Raw genomic sequence first — 22,844 nt, forward strand, 5'->3', positions numbered from 1 at the left:
TTCATAGGTTTATTTTTGGGCCAGTCATTGTGGAAAGGAGAATGCAGAATATTTAAATGCACAAACCATCTTCCATTACCAAGGAGTTAAATTTGCAGTGAGGAAGGACAGTTTCCACAAATCAAGTTGTAGGCTGTTGCCAAAACAGAGTGGGAAGATAAAAACAGGAATCTATAACTACATTCCTCCCATTAGTTGCCCACTCTTTTTCCATTCACATAATTCCACAAAGGTTCTTTTCTTATATTAAAAAAACACAAAAAGAAAGCCAACCCAGTCTTATCTCCAATGAGAAAAAAGCCATATTCCATTATAGCTTCCAGAAGCATATCCAGGATATTTGGAAGATAGTTTCCTTTCCTTGAGACCCAGATGGTCTTGCTATAACCAATTATAAAAATATCAATTTATCTACCCCTGATATCTGCAGCAATTAGTGGTAACAAACCCCACAGAATATCCTTAATAAAATCCCTTCCGTGCAATTGGACAGAGATGATGTAAGGAAATATGGCACTGAAGCCAGTCCTGTGGTCTCTTTTTCTTGCAGCCATAGTTTTGCCTCCTATTGGACCTTATCCATTGTCCTCTACGTTTACCTGTGAGAGGAATGTTGAAAAAGACTCCTCTGCTGAGGTCTGCCCAGTCTTAGTATTCTGTTGCTTTTTAGGGTAAATTCTGAAGCCTAGTTATTGACTTAGGAATTAGAGAGTAAAAGCCTTCTAACTGCCTGAGTGGAAATTCTCTATGACTTTCTTTCCTAATCCAAAGTGAGATGAAGTGACATGAGTCATTCATGAATGACAAAGGTCCACTCAATTCTCCATATTTTCTCCCCACTGCATTTTGAGATGCAATCTTCATTGCCCTGGATCCTTGCATAATTGCTATGAACCCAGGTTTCTGCTGACTCATGTTCAACATGTAAGATCATCAAGAAATGAATCTTTACTTAATAAGCTCCTGATCCTTGGGAGATTGTTTCTTTTTATGGCATAACCTAGGCTATTGTAACTGATTTGAAGTGTGTTAATATAAAAAAAGAGGGTGATCACATTAAGAGGACAAAATTAAACCTGTCCATAAAAAAAGTAATTCATGAATTCAACTTTACTGAAATTTAAAGACTTCTGTTCTCTGATAGACACTATTAGGAGAAAGAAAAGACAAATTACAGACCAGAAGAAATTTGTAATTCCTATATCTGATAAATAACTTGTATCTGAAATATATAGAGAACTCTCAAAATTCAATGATAAGAAAACAACCCAATATAAAAATGGTTAAAGATGTGAGTAGATATATCATCAAAGAAGATACATAGACAGCAAGTGAACACATAAAAGAATGCTCAATATCTTAGCCAATAGGAAAATTCAAATTATAACAAAATGAGAACATCATATCTTTAATAGAATGGCTAAAATTAAAAAGGCTGACCATGCCAAGCATTGGTGAGGAGGTAGAGGAGTCTCACTTCTAGGTATATTTAACCAAGAAAAATGAAATCATATTTCCATAAAAAGACTCAAGTGTGAATGTTCACGGCAGCTCTATAAAAAATGTTCATGTTGGTCAACCAGTGAACAGACCTTAGAATATCCATACAACAGACTGTCACTTAGCAATTAAAAGAAAGAACAATTGATAACTGCAACAATATGGATTAATTTCAAAATACTTATTCTGACTAAAAGAAACCAGAGCAAACAAAAAAATCACATAATGTGTGATTCCATTTATGTAAAATTCTAGAAAGTGCCAATTATAACAGGATACAGAGCAATGGTTTCCTGGAGACAGGAAGGGTAGGAGCACACAGGGACAAGCGAGAGATGCCAAAAAGTCATGAGTAAGCTTTTCAAAATGATGAATATGTTCATTATCTTGAATTTGGAGATGATTTCAATGATATATTCATGCCAAAACTTATCAGTTTGAACACTTTAAACACATGCTGTTTATTATATGTCAATTATGCCTCAGTAAATTTCATCCAACTATACACTTTTTTAAAGGAGTGAACTTTACTGAATGCAAATTATACTTCAAAAAAAGTATGTCACCTGAACATGAAAGCAATTATATATAAGTAATGAAAGAGTAATTTAAAATAGTAAAAGAAAAAAAGTGTTTAGAGGTTACCTAATAAAGTTGCTACTTCTGGACCTGGCAAACCACTTCACTGTTAGTCACATTGGCTTTCTGGTATAAAACTTGGTTTACCTGTTCCTAAGGAGTAAACAATGGTCATTTCTTTTATAAAGTGTTTGGATTAAGAAAAACACCCACAAACCAACACATTCTTTATCCTATGTTAAAATAAAAGTACAGATCTCAAAAGTGACCAGAAACTAGAAAAATCAGTTTTGTATCAGTTTTGGATATGCTCATGTTTGCTTCACAAAAGAGGGAAACAAAAACCATTTTCTCTTCCATTTCCAAGCATATGCTTTTTAATTCAAAGTGAAATCTATAGTTCATCACTATTCTGAGGACTTATCTGACTGCCGAGCTGATTGGTAGTTTCAATATCCAAGCATCGTTTGGTGAATGTATATAAAATAGCTTTGGGTTTTCTAACTAAAAGAAGAAAAAATAATGGAATGAGGAAGGATGGATCCTGTGAGGTATTTCCAAATTCACCACAGCTTTGTCATTCGGGTCACGATGCCAACCATAGCTCTTCAATCAAGTCTACTTGACTTAATGGAAATATGAATTAGACCAATTCCAGGAATCCAGATTTTTTCTGGGTGCCTTTGTGTTGGGAGAATTACCCGGTTTGAACTGAATCAAATTTAAATTAGCCTTATGATAAAAAAAACGTTATGAATTTATTTCCATATTCCAAATAAAATCACGTTATTCTTCTTAATTAACAATAATAATTATATTTTACCAGGCTTCAGTGTGAGGGAAAAGAGAATGAGACCATTTGCCGTGTTAACAATAGAGTGTATGGAAGGAATGCAGCTATAACACGGTCACAGGAAGAAAGGAAATTAGGTGAGCCGATAAAATATCCCTTATCCAGGGTTGACAAAAAGATTTTTATTTTGACCACAAGCTAGATGAAAATACTTATATTCTGGTTTTTAAACATAGTAAATACAAGAGTATTGCCTTTATTATCTGTAATAGTCTCGTCATTATACAAATTATAAAATATATACATTTTTGTGTATGTCAGTTATATCTATTTTGTAAAGCACATTTAAATGATCAGAGGCTGAATACTCTGAACTACATCTGAATTACATCTTTAGCAGAATTCTCAAAATTATTGTTTTGGAGCCACTGAAGGTCATAAAAAAATCACAATGAGGCAACTGGAAAAACAGCATCGGAGAACATCTTATCTTGCACTTTAACCCCAATTAATCCTCTTCACTTTCTTTTACTGTACATAATTATGAAACTATTTCCTGACTTCCTTTGACTCTACAATGGTTTCAATTCATAGACATAATTGAATCTTTCCTTAACTCTAAAAGGTCAATGACAGAGGTTTGCCTTAATATATTTTCAAAAGTATAGATCATGGCCAATTGGGAAAGTATTTTCTTTACAAATTACTCCTATGAAGGCAGTAGGAAAGGTTTGAAAACTTGCTTCTATTGTTTTTCTAACTCTTTGGTATTTTTGTATGCATTAAATTTCCTAGAAGACTGACTTTAGAATCATATTTTCAATTCTGTCTTCATTGTTGGATGGAGTTCCTAATCCCAATAATATCATAACTAGCTAGAGCTCTATAGAAACAAGACAGGGAATTTCCTTATCTCTGAAAAACTTGGAATGTACTACAAATTTAGTTCTTTTTGCATTCCCAATGACATAAAAAAGAATAGCACAAAGGAGAAAGAGACCCTTTGCATAACAACATCAAAAGTAGGCAAAATTTTCTGAATATCTTCTCATTTTCCTTCTGTTTCTTAAAACTAGAATCATACTTTAGCATAATGTTGTTAGATACTTATTGAATGATGTTTACAGGCCTGAATCTGGAAAAAAGTCTAGTGCTTTAGAACGTTCACCATTTATCATCAATATTTATGGTTCATAATTGCTGTTACTTATTCTCCTTCTTCTTTTTATTATTTTGATTCCATCTTTTTTGTTGAGCATTCTAACAGCCAAATAATGCTCCATGAATCCACCACACAGGATTGATTCACTTTATTTTCTCAAGGTCTTGTATGGTGCTGAAAACAAACAAAAAAACATGTATTAATGAATGCTTGGACAACATATTTATAGTTTTCATTTTGGTAGGAATCTCATCTAACTAAATCTTAATGAAATCTTAAGCTGAGAAATCTGTTAGGGAATCATTAACTTCTCAAAGGCAATGTTTTATTTATAATTACATGCAAAATATGAACTCAAATTAAACTGTAAATGATCTTTAAGTTTACTAACTTTACTTCCCCAAAAGAAAAAGTTCCTACTCATAGAATAACCAAGTTGTTTCCAAATAAGTCAAAACTCCCCTTTGGAAATTGGACTTGCCCAAACACGTAGAATCGCAGTGGAGTCAAAACGGGGTCTTAAGAACCTATAAGCTTTCTCTACAGAAATGACCAATGTCTTCACAAAAGGGACTTGAGGGGGGCACCCTCCTATAGGAATCTCTTCTGAGAAGAAGCCTAAGACCAGAAACCTCAACATTAGCATTTCACAGTACTCAAGCTGTGTACTCAAACAGGATTTTTGCTTAGGAGCTGAGGAATCTGTTAAGGAAACACTCCAGAGTATCAAAGGAGGAGGAGAAAACCCATACTTTGGCCTGCTTCTCAGCATCAGCTCTGCTTTTTCATTCTACTTTTCGGCGGCAAAATTCTTCCTACATGAGGGAGGAAAGGAAGAAAGTTACTTATAGAACATTCAGTGCTATGTCTGCTATGGTCATAGGTGGCTTTCAGGACCTGTTCCTCATGGAGGAGAAAGAGTATAGTCAGAGAGCAGCTGCCCTATGAAAAGGAGCAGCACCTTTTTTGTCACAAACTTTGAAGAAACTTAGCCCAGGTATTGAGGCTAACAGGCTCAACACAGCTACATATTCTACATGCATCTGTACTTTGCTTAAATAGCAAGATGTTGCACAAAGCAATAATGTATTTTGTGTATTTATTGCATAAAATGCTCTCTGTTTACTTCCATAAATCACCACTCACTGTGGCTATCCCAGAACTACCACTCACTTAGAACCATTAGATTAGAAGTAGCCATGGCCTTGGACAATTTTTCACAGCAGAACCAGAAAACAAGATACCACAGTCCCCTTGATATTTAAGCGTAGGGCAAGATAGGAAATATTTGGAAGAACATATTTTGTCTCACCTCCACCTAGACAGCATTCTCTAAGTGGAGGGAAAGGTTGGTAATGTAGAAAGAGTAAGATACTGGTATGATCTAGGGATCTCTGTGCCCCAGTCCTGACAGAGAGGCCATGGTATCATCTCCAGAAGTGTGTGCACATCTGAGAAGAGAATACTTTTGCTGGACTTTTTGTCTGAGACCATGGGGAGTAGGAGCCTTGAAGAAGTTTCCATCCCTCTGGGGATGGCTGTATAGGGAGTCAAGGATAGCCTCATCAAGTTTTCTCCCATATCACCCTTGACATGATATGGGAAAACAATGTAATTTTTCCATGCTCTTGAAAATGTTATGAAAGTGAGGTGAAAAGATCTGTGGACTTTGAAGAGGTTTCTCGATGATTAGAGAGCTGCTGCAGTGTAGAACAAGCAGCCAGAGACCGGCGGGCATATGGACACCTAGTGGATGTCAACAAAGAGAAAGAACTTTGCCCAAGGACCAGATGGGATTGTCAACCTCAACAGATACCAACACAAATACAAAGGACTGCCATGGAACAGACACCCTATCCACAGCTGCTGCCCCAAGAGTCTCTTAGAACATACATACTTTGGACAAGAGGCGAAAAGGAGGGCAAATCCAGAACTGATTGATAGTAAAATCTAAAAATTACTGGTTTTAACTTTCTACCAGTAACATAAACCATGTTCTCTGGCACTTCTAGTTTAAAAATATGTATATATCTGGCACAAACACATTTTTTATTACATTGGTGAGTACGTGGGAAATGAGGCAATTTCCAAGTACTCCTCCTCCACAAATTAAGATGTTTGTTAATACTTTTGGTGAAGAGATTATGAATCAAGAGAAATTGCTACAAAACCATTGCCAGAAGAGTAAGTTGGTAAGAACACTCAGGACAACAGTTGGCATCATTATATAAAGTTGGACATGTGTGCATCCTATGACTTAGTCCTCTTACACGAATACATCCCTGGAGAGAGCTTTTTAGAAAATCCATGTAAACATTATTCTTAATAACTCTAAACTGGTAAAAACCAAAATGATGATCATTAATGGTACACAATTTAGTATTTTTCACATAATATAATGTTAATAAAGCTCTTTCTATTCAGTAAAAGGCTTACAACTAGCATATAATCTAACTTAATTCAAATATATCATATTTATGGAAAAGTGTGCAACACATAAATATTCACTCCAATGAATTGTAGCAAAATGAATTCCTGGCCACCCAAATTAAGGAATAGAATACTGTCAGTACTACAGAATCTCCTTACCCACCCTCCCAAACATTCCTCCCCAAACATACTATTTTGATTGTTAATACCATAGCATAGTTTTGTTAAGGCTTATTTTGATACAGAAGAATATAAACAAAGAACTCCCATATGCCATTAACCTAGACACACTAAGTTTCTGAAAGAGTAATTGCTGGATCAAAGACAAATCCAAATACAGTTTTATCACATAAAGTCAAATTTCCTTCCTTAAGGGTTGCACCAAATTACATTCCTACCAGCAACTTATGGGAGTCCCGCTATCCTAAGCCTTGTGGAATAGAGTATATTGCCTGCTGGTCTTGAATTTTCGGCACTGTGATAGTTGAGAAATGGATCTTAGTGTTCTTTAATTTGCACTAAACCTGAACTTGAACACCATCTTACATGTTTAAGGCCCTTTTTATATCATTATTTTCCATGATTTTTTTTCCTTTGTCCCATTTCTCTCTCAGGTTTCTGATCTTTTTTTCTCCTCAAGTTTTAAGAGTTCTTTTAGGACACCTGGGTGGCTCAGTGGTTGAACCCCTCCCTTCTGTCCAGGGAGTGATCCTGGGGTCCCAGAATCAAGTCCCACATTGGGCTCCCTGCATGAAGCCTGCTTCTCTGTTTGCCTATGTCTCTGTCTCTATCTTTGTCTCTGTCTCTCTCTCTCTCTCTGTGTGTCTCTCGTGAATGAATAAATAAAATATTTTTAAAAATAAGTTATTTTATATTAGTTTTAATATTTCTCTATCTCTTTTATATGTTGCGCTTATTTACTTCCAGTGTGTCAGTTGTTTTTCAGCTTGGCTTATGGCAGTGTTTTTGCCATGCAGAAGCATTTATTTTTCAATGTAGTTCAATTTAACAAACTTTTTACTAATATCGATTTTGAACCCTTGTTAACCTTTTTCACACCTATCTTTACCCCAGCCCCTCTTATAAAATTTCAGCCTTTTTATTCTGGTTTATATCACTTTTTGATCTGGAGTTTATTCTTATATATGGCGTGAGGTTTATCTATCTGATTTTTTTTTCTATTTTACAAATGGCCATATAGTTATCCAAGTATCACGTATTTAAATGCTCATTTTTACCCTAGTGATTTGCAATGCTAGTCTTAATATGTACTCAATTTCCATATTATAGGCTATCTTATTTCATTAGACTATGTCTCTTTCCTTATATGAATACCAAACATTTTTAAGCATAAATACCTTATAGTCTACTTCCATATCTGGCAGGACTGTTCCCTCTCATTTATTTTAATTTTCAGATTCCTAGCTATTCCTGCATATTTACTTTTATGTGTGGGTTTTATTTTTTTTAAGATTTTATTTATTTGGGCAGCCACGGTGGCTCAGCAGTTGAGTGTCTGCCTTTGGCTCAGGGTGTGATCCTGGAGTCCAGGGATAGAGTCCCACATCAGGCTCCCTGCATGGAGCCTGCTTCTGCCTCTGACTGTGTCTCTGCCTCTCTCTCTCTCTCTCTGTCTCATGAATAAATAAACAAAATCTTAAAATTTTAATAATTTTTATTTCTAAAAATAAAAAATAAAAAAAATAATTTTTATTTCTTTAATAAATAAACAAAATCTTAAAATCCCCATGCAGGGAGCCCAATGTGGGACTCTATCCCTGAACTCCAGGATCACGCCCTGAGCCAAAGGCAGAGGCTCAACCACTGAGCCACCCAGGTGTCCCTATGTGTGGGTTTTAGTATCAGCTTCTCTAACTGTACTAAAAAAAAAGTGGACAAATGTCTTTAAGGTGATAATTTTTTTCTAATTATTGCTTTAAAAAATATCCAGTTAGTGGTTGCCAGAGTGGAGGGAAGGAGAAAGATAGCTGGCCACAAAAGGACAGCACAAGGGATCCTTGTAATGGGACTGTTCAATATCCTATTTGTATAACTTGTAGACACACTAATCTACACATGTGACAAATCAGTTTGATCACTTTATTATTTTTCAGACATGTAATATTCATTTCTATTCTTCCACTCTTAACACAACTTTTTAGTTCTACGATTAAGTATATTAAGTGCATCAGTTCTTTCGCCAGTTCCCTAGCAGTCTGTCTGTCAGGTGAAGTACCTCCTCTACTAGGTATGTAGTAAGGGCTCACAGGTAAAATACCCCTTCAGTTCATGCATGTTCAAGATTGTGTTTCTGTATCTTCGATGCTTGAAACATATCCTGGTTAGATGTAGAGTCTGATTTCCTTTATTTCATTTCTGGAAATTGCCTCATTTTGTGTCGGCATCTTCTACTTAACCTTTTATTTCTGAGTTTTATCTATACTACCACAGGTAAAAATTCACTTCATTGAAAGGTATTATTGCATTTTGTGAATGTATCATTTTATTCATGGACACCTGGTTTGTTTCCAGCTTTGAACTATTATGAATAATGCAGCCTTGTACAATTTTCTACATATCTCTTAGTGCCTGGGTTTACACATTTTTTTGGTGTATGACTTCTTTATACAACTTTGCAACTTCTTTGTGATAAAGTATATATATATTCAATTTTAGGAACTGAAAAACTCTTTTTCAACGTGTTTGCACACATTGATAGTGGATAACAGCAGTGCACAAGAATTCTCTTTGTTTATATACTTACCAACACCTGTTTTCAGCTTTCTTGTGGGTAGTCAGAGGTCTCTCACGCAGCTTTAATATATATTTTCCTGATTCCTAATGAGAACAAACACTTTTCATACATTTATCGGTCATTCCAATTTCTCTTTGGTGAAAGGTCTGTTAAAATTGCATGCTCATTTTTTTATTAGGTTGATGGTCTTCTTAATTTTGTTTATTTATTACCATTTGGTACTTGTTTTATGGTTATTTTTTCTAGTTCTTCTCTGTTCCTTTCTTTTCTTGCACTCTTCTCATGGTTTGCTGGCTTCTTTCAGTGATATACTTGGATTCTTTTCTCTTTATTTTTTGCATATCAATTACTGGTTTCTGATTCGTGGTTACCATTGGGTTTATATATAACATCTTCTGCATGTAGCAGTCTATATTAAGTTGATTCACTTCCCTGTATCCTATTCAGCTTGTTTCCTGTTACTGTGTCCTCCAGGTCACAGGATTCACTCTTCTTTTTCTTCTAGTCTATTATTTATTCTTTCTAGTGTATTTTCAACTCCAGTTATTGAGTTCTTCATCTCTGACTGATTCTTTTTTTATGTTTTCTATCTCATTGATACAGATATCAAAGGGTCTCACCGAGGTCCTCCACTCATTTCTCAAGTCCAATAAGTATCTTTATGGCCATTACTTTAAATTCTCTATTAGGCATATTACTTATCTCCATTTCATTTAGCTCTCTTGCAGTGATTTTGACCTGTTTTATTTTTATCTGGGATATATTCCTCTGTCTCTTAATTTTGCCTAACTCTATGGGTTTGCTTCTATGTGTTAGGAAATCAGCTACATTTCCTGCTCTTGAAAGTAGTGGGCTTATGTGGTGCCTTGCAAAGCAGTGTTCCCGTTTACCAGAACCTAGTGCTTCAGAGGTGTTTCCTGTGGGTCCGTGCATCCTATTCTTGCAACTGAGTCATGTTTAACTTCAGTCCAGTCATCTGCAATGGCTCTCTCTGCCTGTTGTGGGCAGACCTTGGTCTCTGTATTTTTAGTGGACCAGTCCTGGTCTATCTTGGGCTTGAGTTATGTTAGACCAAGCATTTGCAAGAGCTCCAGTATCACTGAAATGCAAATGCTCTCCCTATGTTGCCCCTTGAGATTTTTTTTCTTAAAGATTTTATTTATTTATTCATGAGAGACACAGGGAGATAGAGACATAGAGGGAGAAGCAAGCTCCTCACAGGGAGCCTGATGCAGTACTCCATCCCTGGACTGGAATCCCTCTCTGAGCCAAAGGCAGACTCTCAACTGCTGAGCCACCAAGGTGTCCCCTCTTGAGAAATTTCGTTGGTGACTACGGCCCGAAGTCACACCAGATGTCTATCCCCAGCCCTACTGCTGAGGTCACAGTCAAAATGGCGTGTGTGGTTTTCTTCCCCCTCGCTGGGGCAGAAGTCAATTTGGGATGGTGTTATCAGGACTGCTTATATATTGGCAGGCTTGTGATACTGCTTTGGATGGACTCTTGCTGTGGATGTGTTGGAGGGTGTGAGTCTCCAGGAGAGCTCAGGGGTGGGACATGCAGTGTTAGCAAAGATAGCTCTGGTCTGCTGGAGGAGAAGACCTGAAGGCACTTTTGAAGTATTCTTTACAGAACTGGGTGGAGAGGTAGGTCTGCAGAAGAGTGTGGGGTGCAGGGAGGTGCTATTAGCAAGCTAGGTGGAGTGTTTTTGGGCTGCTCTGGTTCCCACAGGTGTTCTTGTATCTAGGCTGGGGCATGCAAGAAGGAAATGGCACCTTGCAGCACTTTTGTTCTTGGAGAAGTCTCCCAAAGATTCCTGTTCCTCCAGCACAATTTCTGAGATTAGTAAACAAACCTCCCTCTTGTTTACCCCAGGTATTTTTCAAACTGTTGTTTCTATGATGACTTCAGCAGTGCTAGTTATTATGCTGTCTCTTTAAGGGCATGAACTCAGTTTCCTCTTACCCTAGTTTTTAAAGTTTTAGATGTTAAGCCCCACTGATTTTACTAACTCAAGAAAGTAAGCATCTCTGTTTTTCAGAGCCAGATGTTATGGCAATTCATCTTTCCAGTGGGGTCATTTTCTGGATTAGTCACACTGATGTGGGTGTTATCTTAACATATTTCTAAGATGAGGCAAGCCTAGGGCCCTCCCTACCCTGTCATCTTTTCTGGAAGTTTTGATGTCATATCCTTTTAACTATTTGGGATAACTCACTGATGAAGTAATTTTGACTATTTTTTTAAGATGTTTGAGTCTTAGAGTATGACCAAAAAATAGTAAATTTTAGAAAACTGCATACAATATGTGACTTATATAAAGCTCAATAAGCACAGAGAATCAATACATAATTTAGGAATATATAATATTTTATAAAACAATAGCTGTATCTTAAAAGGAGAATATTAAAAATATCAAGACTGTGGTTACCTTGGAGTTACTGCCAAGGGAAGGAAAGGGGTACCCAGAAAGATGCAATATTCAGGACATTAAATTATTTAAGCATTCCTTTAATTATTAGTTTTATAATGTACATACATGTTCTACATATTTTTGGTGTGTATCAAATATTACATTATAAATATTTAAACGTGAGTAAATATTACTAGAGAATATTTGCCTCATCTTAAATGATTGAATTTTTTAAAAATTAAATTTGCTGATATTTTCAATAATTGATTAGGTTAAATTAAGGTTTTTAGCCATTGAGTGGAATCAAACCTCAAGATGCACATTCTACTCAGATAGGAAAGTAAAGCAAGTTGCACTTTCACACTCTAGAATTATTTTTTTAAGATTTTATTTATTTATTCACAAGAAACCCAGAGAGAGAGGCAGAGACATAGGCAGAGAGAGAAACAGGCTCCCTGTGGAGAGCCTGATGGGGGGGGCGGGGGACGGGACACTCAATCCCAAAACCCAGGGATCATACCCTGAGCTTAAGACAGATGGTCAACAAGGAGCCACCCAGGGGTCCCACACACTAGAATTTTTTTGGGGGGGATTTTCCTATTTGCTATCATTGCTTAATAGATGTTTAGTAAATATTGATTTAATAAATAAGGTAGTTGATTAAGTCATGACATGCCAGCATATTAGGTGAAAATGTGGACCCAAATAATGATTAAATATCCCCTAAAATGCAGGAGGGAGGATTTTAATTAACAAAGGAGAAAGGCAAAAACTTTTGCTAGAGAGACAGAAATTAATCTTATACAAGTGTGTGAAACTTTAAAATGTCCTTGCAAAGAGCAATATAAGGTCTTTGAAATATCTAGGGAGAGGAGCTCATTTGACAGTGAGGAAATTAGAATAATTCTAGGCATAGAATGTTGCCCAGTGACTTATTAAGCATTTTCCTCTTGATTTAAAAGATCAGCCAAATGCTAAAGTGCCTGATGGAACTTGGCCCAGCTTCCTAAAATTGCTAACGATTGATAGCCACCGTTTAAAAAAATACAGATTGTAACAGCATTAGAATAAAAACTGAAAAATTATTTCCTCACTCACAAAATCGAGACAAATGGCAAACATTTTCAGACATATCATTTGCCTAGGTATTTCTGAAGTTAAATGATAAATTTTTAACCTATGAGGAAAAGAAAGTAATGGTATAAATGAGCAAAATATACAAGACCATGGGTAATCTACCAGGAAAGAATCCATTGCAATAAGCAACTGGTTGTGGGAATCATAAAAAGATGGTGTGTGTGAAGTGCTATATCCATAGCTATAAGTCCTTTGAAGAAATCACTAAAGCTCTAACTAAAATAAATAGCTTTCAGGGATTCATCCCTTCACTTTAGGAGTGAAAAATATTTGAAATTGCAGAACAAAAGCTCATGCTATATCTAGGGGATTAAGGTTGTCCTGTCTACTACCAACTCCTCTACTTACTACAGTGAGTATCTTTGGTAAAATCTAATTCCTTTGTCAATTGCAATTATCTGTAAAATAGAAGAATTCTGCTCTAACTTTTTCAGAGTTGCTGTAAAGATCAAATGGAATATATTATACATATAAACATACACATTTTATATTTATATGTGTGTATATGTATATCTGCATATGTATGTACATATATATGTATGTATATATGTATATACACCTATACAACCATGTGAAAGGACCATATGTGATATATTAAAAATTATTCATCAAAATTTCTCATTTTTAAAAGATTTTATGTATGTATGTATGTATGTATGCATTTATTTGAGAGAAAGCAAGTGAGCAGAGAAGCAGAGGGAGAGAGAGAAAAAAAAAATCTCAAGTAAACTCCACACTGAGCATATAGCTCCACCCAGGGCTCAATCTCATGACCTGATATCATGACATGAGCCAAACCAAGAGTCAGATACACAACTGGCAAAGCCAATCAGGTGCCCCATTCATTAAAATTTCTGATAAGCTGTTACTGAGTCAGGTAACATTTTATTGACATTTTATTTTGTCAATAATTTTATTGACACATTTTATTTGCTTAAAGATAAGTTTTAAAGTCAAACAGATAAGCTTAAATCTGTCTCCCTCAGATACGTGAGTAGGTTAGTTACTAATATCTTTAGTCTCAATTTTCTGTCTATAAAATGGAGAATCTGCACAGACCCACTTCTCTGAAAGTCTATTAAATATTCTAAAAACAGGAGCATTTCATAACTTAGTTTTTGGAAAATGAACTAACACAAATCCATTCATCTTGAAAACCTGCCATGAACTGATGCGAGGCTATTTATAATCTTTACCTATACCACTTAGTGTTAATATGCAGACATTACACCATAGAAAGTATTGTATTTTATTAGGTAGTTCTGCTCTGGACCCTGCTAGAGGTGTTACATAATATATGATACAGGCTCTTGTATTACTTTTCTAAAATTCCCAAAACTCTCAACTCTAAGACATATCTGGCCCCTATGTGGACCTACATAGTACTTTCCTCGTCAGTGTTATGGGAATTATATGTTATGACATAATGTGTTAAGCTCCAGGTAAACTCTGAGGGTATCCTTAGATGGGGTCACATTGAGATCTAGGGAAGGAGGATTCAAAACTTCATTTTCCTTATTGCTGATAGAGAACATCAGATATCCTAAGTATTAAACCTGTTAGGATTTTAAATTTTTAAAAAAGCTGTTGAATTGGCTTATATACTTCTACCCAAACTTCTAATAAATACCCCACACTGTAAAAAAGACAAATCTGACATTCACTTATCTGTTTGTAGTCCTTCAAAGGCTTCCCATCGATCTTATAGTAAACACAGTAGTCCTTACTATGTGTGCAAGACCTTGCAGGGGCTTCCCCTCCATGCTGCAGCCCTCACTGCCTGTGCTCACCCAACCCTAGCCCTTTAGTCCCTCATGACTGCCTGTGCCTTCTCATCACAGGCCCTGGCACAGGGCTGTCCCCAGGGTTTGTAAGGCTGTTATTACTCTCCTCTACTCAGTTAATGTCTACTCATTCTTGCAGAGCTAGCCCAACTGTCACTGTCTACCACAAGCCCTCTAAGATTCTTCTATCTTTTAACTCAGACAAATCCCCCATCAAAACTCTCATAGCATCATAGTGCTATCCTTTGCAGCAGTTTCCCCACAGTTGTGATCTTACATTTGTGTGAACCATTGGTAAATTTCTATTTCCCCTTAGTATACTGTGAGGCCCTTAAGTTAGGTGCCGTTTTTTCCTTATTGTTATTATTTTTCAACAGTGTGCCTTTATTTATTTATTTTTATTTATTCATGATTTTATTTATTTATGATTTTATCTATTTATTCATGAGAATAAGCCCTAAAGATTATCAAAAAGACAAGAAATCATTATTAAGTGGTAAATGTAAATCTTCAATTGAGAGTGAAGAAAAGCAAGTGAATATAGCGGTGAAAAATTAAGGTTTTATAGCTACAAAATGCCCGCTAAGAATGTTAAGTGATTAGACATAACTGGTAGACACATAAACATTTCCTTGTTGGTTTTTCAATGTGTGCATTATATGCCACTAATTGAGAGAAATCCTCAGAGCAGTGTGGGCTTGCCAGGCCAAGCTACTGTCAGTGGTGAGGACCTGATACCTGCAGTCTTAGCTACTGAATTCCTGAGGGCAAGGCTGAGAAGTATTTTAGACATCCTTTGCCCTCTCTCAAGTGAGCACATGAGCTCGACTCCCTCTGTACACATTTTGCTATATATAAATCTAGCCTAACCTATGTGGCCAGCTTACAAGACTTTTTCCTTGGCTCTTGCTTTGAACTTTAGTAACCTGCTCTAATTATAGCGCTGAATTCCAGATTAATTGTTCCTGCTAACCCTGGTCCACTTTCTCTTATTCTAGAATGGTTCATTCTAAACTAAATAGGCTCCTACCTCTAGGGAGATGATTCTCCACTGGGTCCTTGCATTTCATCGGGGATAAGGACTAGGTAACAGAGGCATTGGTAGCCTTTGTTCCAGACTATTTTTTTTCAAGAATAGTTGTGTAGCTAATAGGCTTAGGAGACAGAAATAATATCCACCTTAGGAGCAGAAGCAGTTTTGTGTAATATTCAGCACAATAAAGATAATATTTTCCTCTGAAGTAAAGACAGGACAGGCTTACACGTGACCCATTATAAAAGATTTAAATTCCCAGCCTTGGAATTCCCAAATTGTGACATATACCCACTGTTGTGTACGATATCTATCTGGACTACTTTCCATCACTCCCATGGGACCCGGTAATAAAAGGAACAGATACAAACATGGAGCTCAAGTTGCTTGCTGCACTGAATAATAAAGTCCTTTGTCTTTGATGTAGGTGTCTTATATTTTCTGCCAGTATCTATGAAACTGGCAGGCTAACATGCCTACTTGCAAATAGGGTAAAAATCACAGATCCCTTACAGTTTTGTTCTGTTGTCCTACTCGGCTATCCTCCTGCTAGTAACAGTCACTGCTTCCTAGAGGTGCTCTTTGCTTATATCTTGAAATTAACAGTCTAAGAGTCAAGCTATTTTAGTTAAGGCCTAATAAGCCTTAGAAATTTGTGATTTGACCAAAGTCCATCCCTGAGGCTGTCCTTCCTGCTGGTCCATTTAGTTACTTTGCTTTCATCTTCCATTTTCAGCTGCAATTGGATTGATCACTTTCTCTCTACTAGTTGGCAATTTAAATTAAAATGGTGTTACATTATGCATATTCCCCGGTAGCTCACCTAATGGCCATAGCAGTGTGTTTTATGTCAGGGTGTCCTCAAGCATATGTGAAATGTGAACTCTCTTCTACATAGTAAGAGAGTAGTCTTATTTCTAGTTTAGCTGCATTGTCTACTAAAGCTGGCACAGTGAATGGTAAAATTAGATGTTTAATAAATGAATGAAAGAATGAATTAAATATCTAAATTTTTAATCATTAGAGATTAATTTTTGTGGTAAAGAAACATAAATTTAATCTACCCTCTTAACAAATTTTTAAGTGTATAGTATAGTATTGTTAAACTATATGCACTTTGTTGTACAGCACATCTCGAACTTTTTCATCTTGTGTTACTGAAACTCTGTACTTGTTAAACAGAAACTCCTCATTTCTCCCAACTCTGATCCCCTGGCAATCACTATCATTCTTTCTGTTTTTATAAATCTGACTACTCTAGGTAGTTCATATAAGTGGAATCATACAGTATTTATTTTTTTGTGTCTGGTTTATTTCACATATAATGTCCTCAAGGTTCATTTATGTTATAGGATATGATAAGATTTCTTTCTTTTCTAAGGCTGAATAATAATTCAATGTATGCATATACCACATTTTCTTTATCCATTCATCCAACAGTTATTTAGATAGCTTCTCTCTCTTGGCTATTTTGAATGATGATACAATAAACATAGGGGTGCAAATATCTACTCAAGATCCTGTTTTCAGTTCTTTCCAATAAATAACCAGAAGTAGAATTGCTGGATCATATGCTAATTCTGATAATTAATTTCAAGTAAATTTAATAACTGTACTTTCAATCTAATTAATTAATTATCAAGTTAATATTTTCATTTCTGGATTTCCTCTTATCAAAGTTCTTGAACCTATGAACTCCCATGCATTCTAGCTACAATTCAGTGAAGCATAGCTAGGTCTTTTTCTGACAGGTCCATCCCATCCTGGCAGAGCTAACTTTATACCTGCTGTGGAGCTCCAATGAGAAGACATCCCCTTACACTTTCTCCTCTGTATCGCATTCTTCCAGTTGCAAAGTACTCAGCTAGTTTGAGATCTCTACTTCATTAGACTTTCTCCCAGCCTTTAACTTGAATAATTTCCTCACTGTTAAGTATCCTCTCTTACAATGAAATAGAAAACTATATCTAAAACATCTTCACCATTTCCTGAAATTAGCCAGTAGAGCAGGTGGTTGCTTGTGACACAATCCTGGCATCTACTACATTTGGACTAAATTGAGGGATCTGTTTTATTGGTGCCTGTAATTTCTGGATCCAAAATCAATTTTGTTCTTTCCTCAACAAATATCCATATTTTCTATTTACTAGGCTTATGGGTCTTGAAAAGTTACATCTTAGACTTTGCTTGTATTTATCTAAGAGATAGTTCACTGATTATTAGAATTAGGAATGATTAGGTCCTTACTGAATACAGTATCAGAACTTTGTGCCCTCATCATACTGGTTGACATTTCTAAATCTTTCATTTGTTACCTTGGTTTTGTACCTCATTTCTAGGATTTTATAGTGGTTCTTAAAATTTTTTCTTTTCGTTTCAAATATTTTGACAATTCTATTTCAAAATCTAATGAAAGCTTTTGTCAATGAAAGCATTTGCATTGTGCTGCAGAAGAAACTTTAAAGTACCCAAGGAAGCCCAAAGCATCCCACAGAAGATAACTCACTTGCAAAATCTCTTAGGTGATTAAGGAAATCAGGATATCTGCATTTCTGGATGCCAGTATGATGGGTTCACTGGCTTTATCAGTAGGGTGAATAAGGTCACTGATAATTATACACTCTATTCATGGCTCATTTTTATTGAGCCTCATAAGCATATCTGGTAACTATTATGCCCTTATCGGTCATCCTTATTCTCTTTACTCTTCCTGGAGTTATCACATCTGCCACAAATATTAATGTGCCTAAAGTATAACTGGCAATGAGTGCCATGATACATTTGATGTTTGAGAAATAATGAAATGTCACTTCCATTATAGAATAATGTGGCATTTAATGGAGCTATGCAGAGTTATTTGCATTACTATTCCACTGTAATGATGTTGCTTGCAGTCACAGCTGACAAAAATATCACTGAATGTTAATTCAGATGAACTTTAAAGTCAGCCACATGGGGACTGACCTGAAACAAAAGTTTCTGGTCTTTGCCTTGAAAAGAGCCTGCCCTTAAGGGTATCATTAAAGGTTTGCCCTAACCTCTCAAGCTTCAAATTTGGAAAGGTATGTAAGGAGGGAGGGAGATGGAGAAATAGCATAGAGCACATGCATGCACATGCCTGTAGAGCTGTTGGTTTGCTTCAAGCTGAAGATGTGACCATGACCCTTATTAGTTGGTATGAGTCTAAGCAACCACAGTACTGATTGAGATGTTAATTAGACTAGTGTAGAATGTATTCATGGGAGTGTAGGTTTTGCTGGAAAAAAAATTATGATTTCAAATAGAAGCTTCTCAAAAATCTCCTCAAGCACACGTGCTTTTAAATATAAAAGGAGCAAAGCTTTCCTATTTTTTACAGGTTCATAACAATTGGCTAGAAATATCTTCTCTATTGCTCATCTTCTCCATATTCAGAAATATTTATTCAAACTAGAATGTATTATCAATATAGGTGCTTTCAGTCCAATAATGTGTAATACATACTGAAGAACAGCAAAAAATAAAGTACTTACTTTTGCTGTTATTCTACAAGGAATTACACTTTTTTAAACACTTGTGTGTTTAAGACTCTGCTTAACTAAAAGATAGCTGACACCTACTCCAATTACCCTCCTCTAGGCAACTTTGGCCATGTTCATTGTTCTTTTTGATTCCCAAAGTTAGATTCATAATGTTAATATTAAAATCCCATTATAAATATCTTACTAAATTTCCATTTCAAAGTTCTCCACCCAATATAAAAAATAGTGAAAGGGAATATAAAGGAAGGGAAAAGAAATGTTGGGAAATATCAGAAAGGGAGACAGAACATAAAGACTCCTAACTCTGGGAAACGAACTAGGGGTGGTGGATGCGGAGGAGGGCGGGGGGTGGAGGGGAATGGGTGACGGGCACTGAGGCGGACACTTGACGGGATGAGCACTGGGTGTTTTTCTGTATGTTGGTAAATTGAACACCAATAAAAATTACTTAAAAAAAAAACAAACAAACAAAGTTCTCCACCCAAAAGAGATATTGAATAATAAAAAATGTAATCTGTAAAAGAACGCTTTCAAATATTCAACAATTTACTTTCAAATATCAAATAATTCATGAAAAAAATAAAATCAGATAGTCAAACAGATACTTTAGCTTAGCCCTCTGATCCTTCAGCCTTTCCATTTCTGTTCATCTTTAATGCCAATGACCTTTGCTTTTAGTCTACCTTAGCCTCTGCTATTGGCCACGTCCTAGAGTTTCTCAACATGAGAAACTGCTACAATTAAAATCCTGAATTAAAATATGTCAAATTTGTCTGTGTATCCAACCCCTCCAAAGTTCTTGCTCACACCCTTGTGTTACAGCTGGTTTCTCCACTTTGTGATGTCCAATACATTGGTCCCATTTTACATCAATTACCATTTTGACTGTACTTCCCTTTTGCTAGGGTTAGACTCTCTGGTCTATCATTAAAACCAATCCCTTGGAAACAACCTTCACTCCCTTGCATATCTCTACTCTTGCCATAGATATCAAACCATAGTCTAATCCTGAAGGAACTCAAATACCTGCCTTCTCTTGTCTACATCTAAAGGGCTACACGTTGCTTGGGGAGAAAAAAAAATCACAGAGCCAAGCAGACTGGTTTCACAATAAATTCATTATCATCATTTGTAAATGCATACCATATTGCAGAAATAGGCTTAAATTTTCAAAAACCAGGACAGTTTTTTCCTGCATGCTCCTTTCTTCTAAAATCTAGTGTTTTCTCTGTCTTCCTCTCAGCTGACTTTGCCTCACAATTTAACAGTCTTTTCAAAAAATCAAATTAAGTGCATTATTTATATTTTCCTCCTTTTGAAACCATTGTAAGATAATTACAAATAAAGCTTAAAAGTTACCAGAGGTGTAAAAAGAACATCAGAGATTATTACAATTTTGGAAGATAAACAGTGGATAATTGAGCAATAAGTGACTTAGTAGAGAAAGTTCTCTGCTACAGAAAAGGTTTAGAGGAAGATGACAAGAAGAAAGCATATTTTCAGCCCAAGAAAGATTCATAAATCGGTGGCCGAAATTACATGCGAGTTGAGAAACTAGGCTGGGTAGAAAGCAGGAGAATTGGTTGAATTTCGGTAAATTCAATAAAGAGGCATTTTGATACACAGATGCCACACAATACAAAGAGAGATGACCATCCGTCTCTCACACCAGTAGGGAACAGGAGATTTAAATTGGCAAGATTGTAAAATTGGAACACTAGACACAAATTAATGTACTATTCTAAAAAGAGGAGAGATCCCATGAAAATCCAAAAATTAAATGGTGAAATTTGCCAGCTCCGTTCCTGTTCTCTGTTTCCAGAACATTTGCCACCAAGTTTTAACACCCAGACAAAAAACTTGGAAAATCTCTGAAAGTAAAATGGTCTTAGAGAAAAGAAATTTATTCCTTAAAATTCACTAACGAATGTGATCTCTATCATACAGTAAAGCTACCAGTCAACTAGACAACCCACAAACCCAAAGCTCCCAAATAGCTTTTCTCGTGTATTCATCTTTGTATTGAGCGCTACATATCACCAGACTTTGAGAAACATAGTGTCAGAGATTAAAACACTACAAGTAAAAACAAAATGGACACAGAATGAAACAAATGGAGAAAATAAAGCAAATACGCAAGTGATAATAATTTAAATTATGTAATTAATATGATAGAAATAAAAGCTATATTGCATCCATGACACAAGACAAAATCCTTTTTTAAAAAAATATTTTTTAAAAGAGCTGAGGAAATGGGGATAAAAGGCATAGAATAACAAAGCATAACATAATGCATAAACTTGTTGAGTCACTGTGTTGTACACCTGGAACTGATAGGATGTTGTGTGTCAATTATACTCAAATAAAGGGGAAATTTTTTAAAAAGAGCAAAGGGAAATTAGGATGCTATAAACAAAATAAAAACATTTTAGAAGTACTGAAAGACACTTGAGAAGATATCTTTGAAAATTGAGTAAAGTAAAAAATAGAAAGGAGAAGTACATTTGAGGAATAATAGGGAAAGTCAAATATATTACTGTAAATGCAGTTCCATAAAAAGAGAACAAAATTGAAAGAAGGAAATTAACCAAAAAAACTCACAGATATTTCCTATAACTAGAGAACACGCTATTCTAGGTTCATAGAGCCTACAGTGGGCCTTGCTTAGTGGCTAAAAAAAATATTATTGAAAAAAAGAACATCATCATTACATTTCAAGTCCTGTAGATGCACGAAAAATTCTAAAAGTTTATATATGGAGAAAAGAATAACAATTTATGAAGAAGGATCATAAGTCCAAATGAAATTAGAATTCTCAATAGAAACTTCAGATAATAGATGACAATGAAAGAAAAATATTTTCCAGTATACAATTTGAAATCCAGGCATTGAAAACAATTTTTTCAAGAAAGGCAATTTCTCATGAGTATTGTAGAACTGTTTTGTAATAATTTTAATTTAATAAAGGAAATGGAAAGGAAATAGAATCTATTAGCCAAAACCCTCTCAGTTCCTCACTAAATCTTCAGAAAGTTTTAACTTACCTCTATTTTTTTTCCTTTCTGGTTATAGCTGATGACGTGTTTCTTCTTCTGTAAAAGGCCAACTATCAAGCAACAGAATTATCTATTATCTTTCTTCTGTATCACCAATCCCTTCAACTTTATTAGGTCTTTTCGATAAGCACAGGAACATTGTAATAAATAATATCCTGAAATTTCATTAGGTAAACTATTTTAAATCTTACTGAATTCCTTATTGTCTAGTTTCATTCTCCTCTCTGCTTACATATACAACCAAATTTTTTGAAAGAAATACTCATGCACTCTACCTCTATTTTCCCTCAATCTTTAGTTATTTTTATTATTGATTTATTAAGTCTTAATTTAAATTCTGGTTAGTTAACATGCAGTGTATTATTAGTTTCAGGTGTACAAAATATAGCGATTCAACACTTCCACACAATGCCTGGTGCTCATCACAAGTGCACTCCCTAATCCACATCATCTATTTCATTCATCTACCTGCCCAACCCCCCTCTGGTAACCATCAATTTGTTCTCTATAGTTCAGTCCATTTCTTGGTTTGCTTCTCTCTCTCTTTTTGCCCCTTGGCTTGTTTGTTCATTTCTTAAATTCCACATATTAATGAGATCATATGGTATTTGTCTTTCCATAACCAACTTATTTCACATGCATAAACTTTCTAGGTCCATCCATGTCATTGCAAATGGCAAA

General features: G+C 35.5%; 1 long non-coding RNA gene across 1 annotated transcript in view; it reads right to left on the reverse strand.

Annotated features, from left to right (window-relative positions):
* Positions 1 to 3,051: 3,051 nt before the first annotated feature.
* LOC121480101 overlaps positions 3,052 to 22,844 on the reverse strand; it is an 85,571-nt gene continuing 65,778 nt past the window's right edge. The window contains exons 3-4 of the long non-coding RNA XR_005984895.1: positions 4,787 to 4,849; positions 3,052 to 4,208 (exon numbers count right to left, since the gene is read on the reverse strand). This is a non-coding gene — a long non-coding RNA (uncharacterized LOC121480101). The remainder of the gene's footprint in view (positions 4,209 to 4,786; positions 4,850 to 22,844) is intronic.

Source organism: Vulpes lagopus, chromosome 21 (assembly GCF_018345385.1).
Source record: "Vulpes lagopus strain Blue_001 chromosome 21, ASM1834538v1, whole genome shotgun sequence".
Classification (NCBI taxonomy): domain Eukaryota; kingdom Metazoa; phylum Chordata; class Mammalia; order Carnivora; family Canidae; genus Vulpes; species Vulpes lagopus.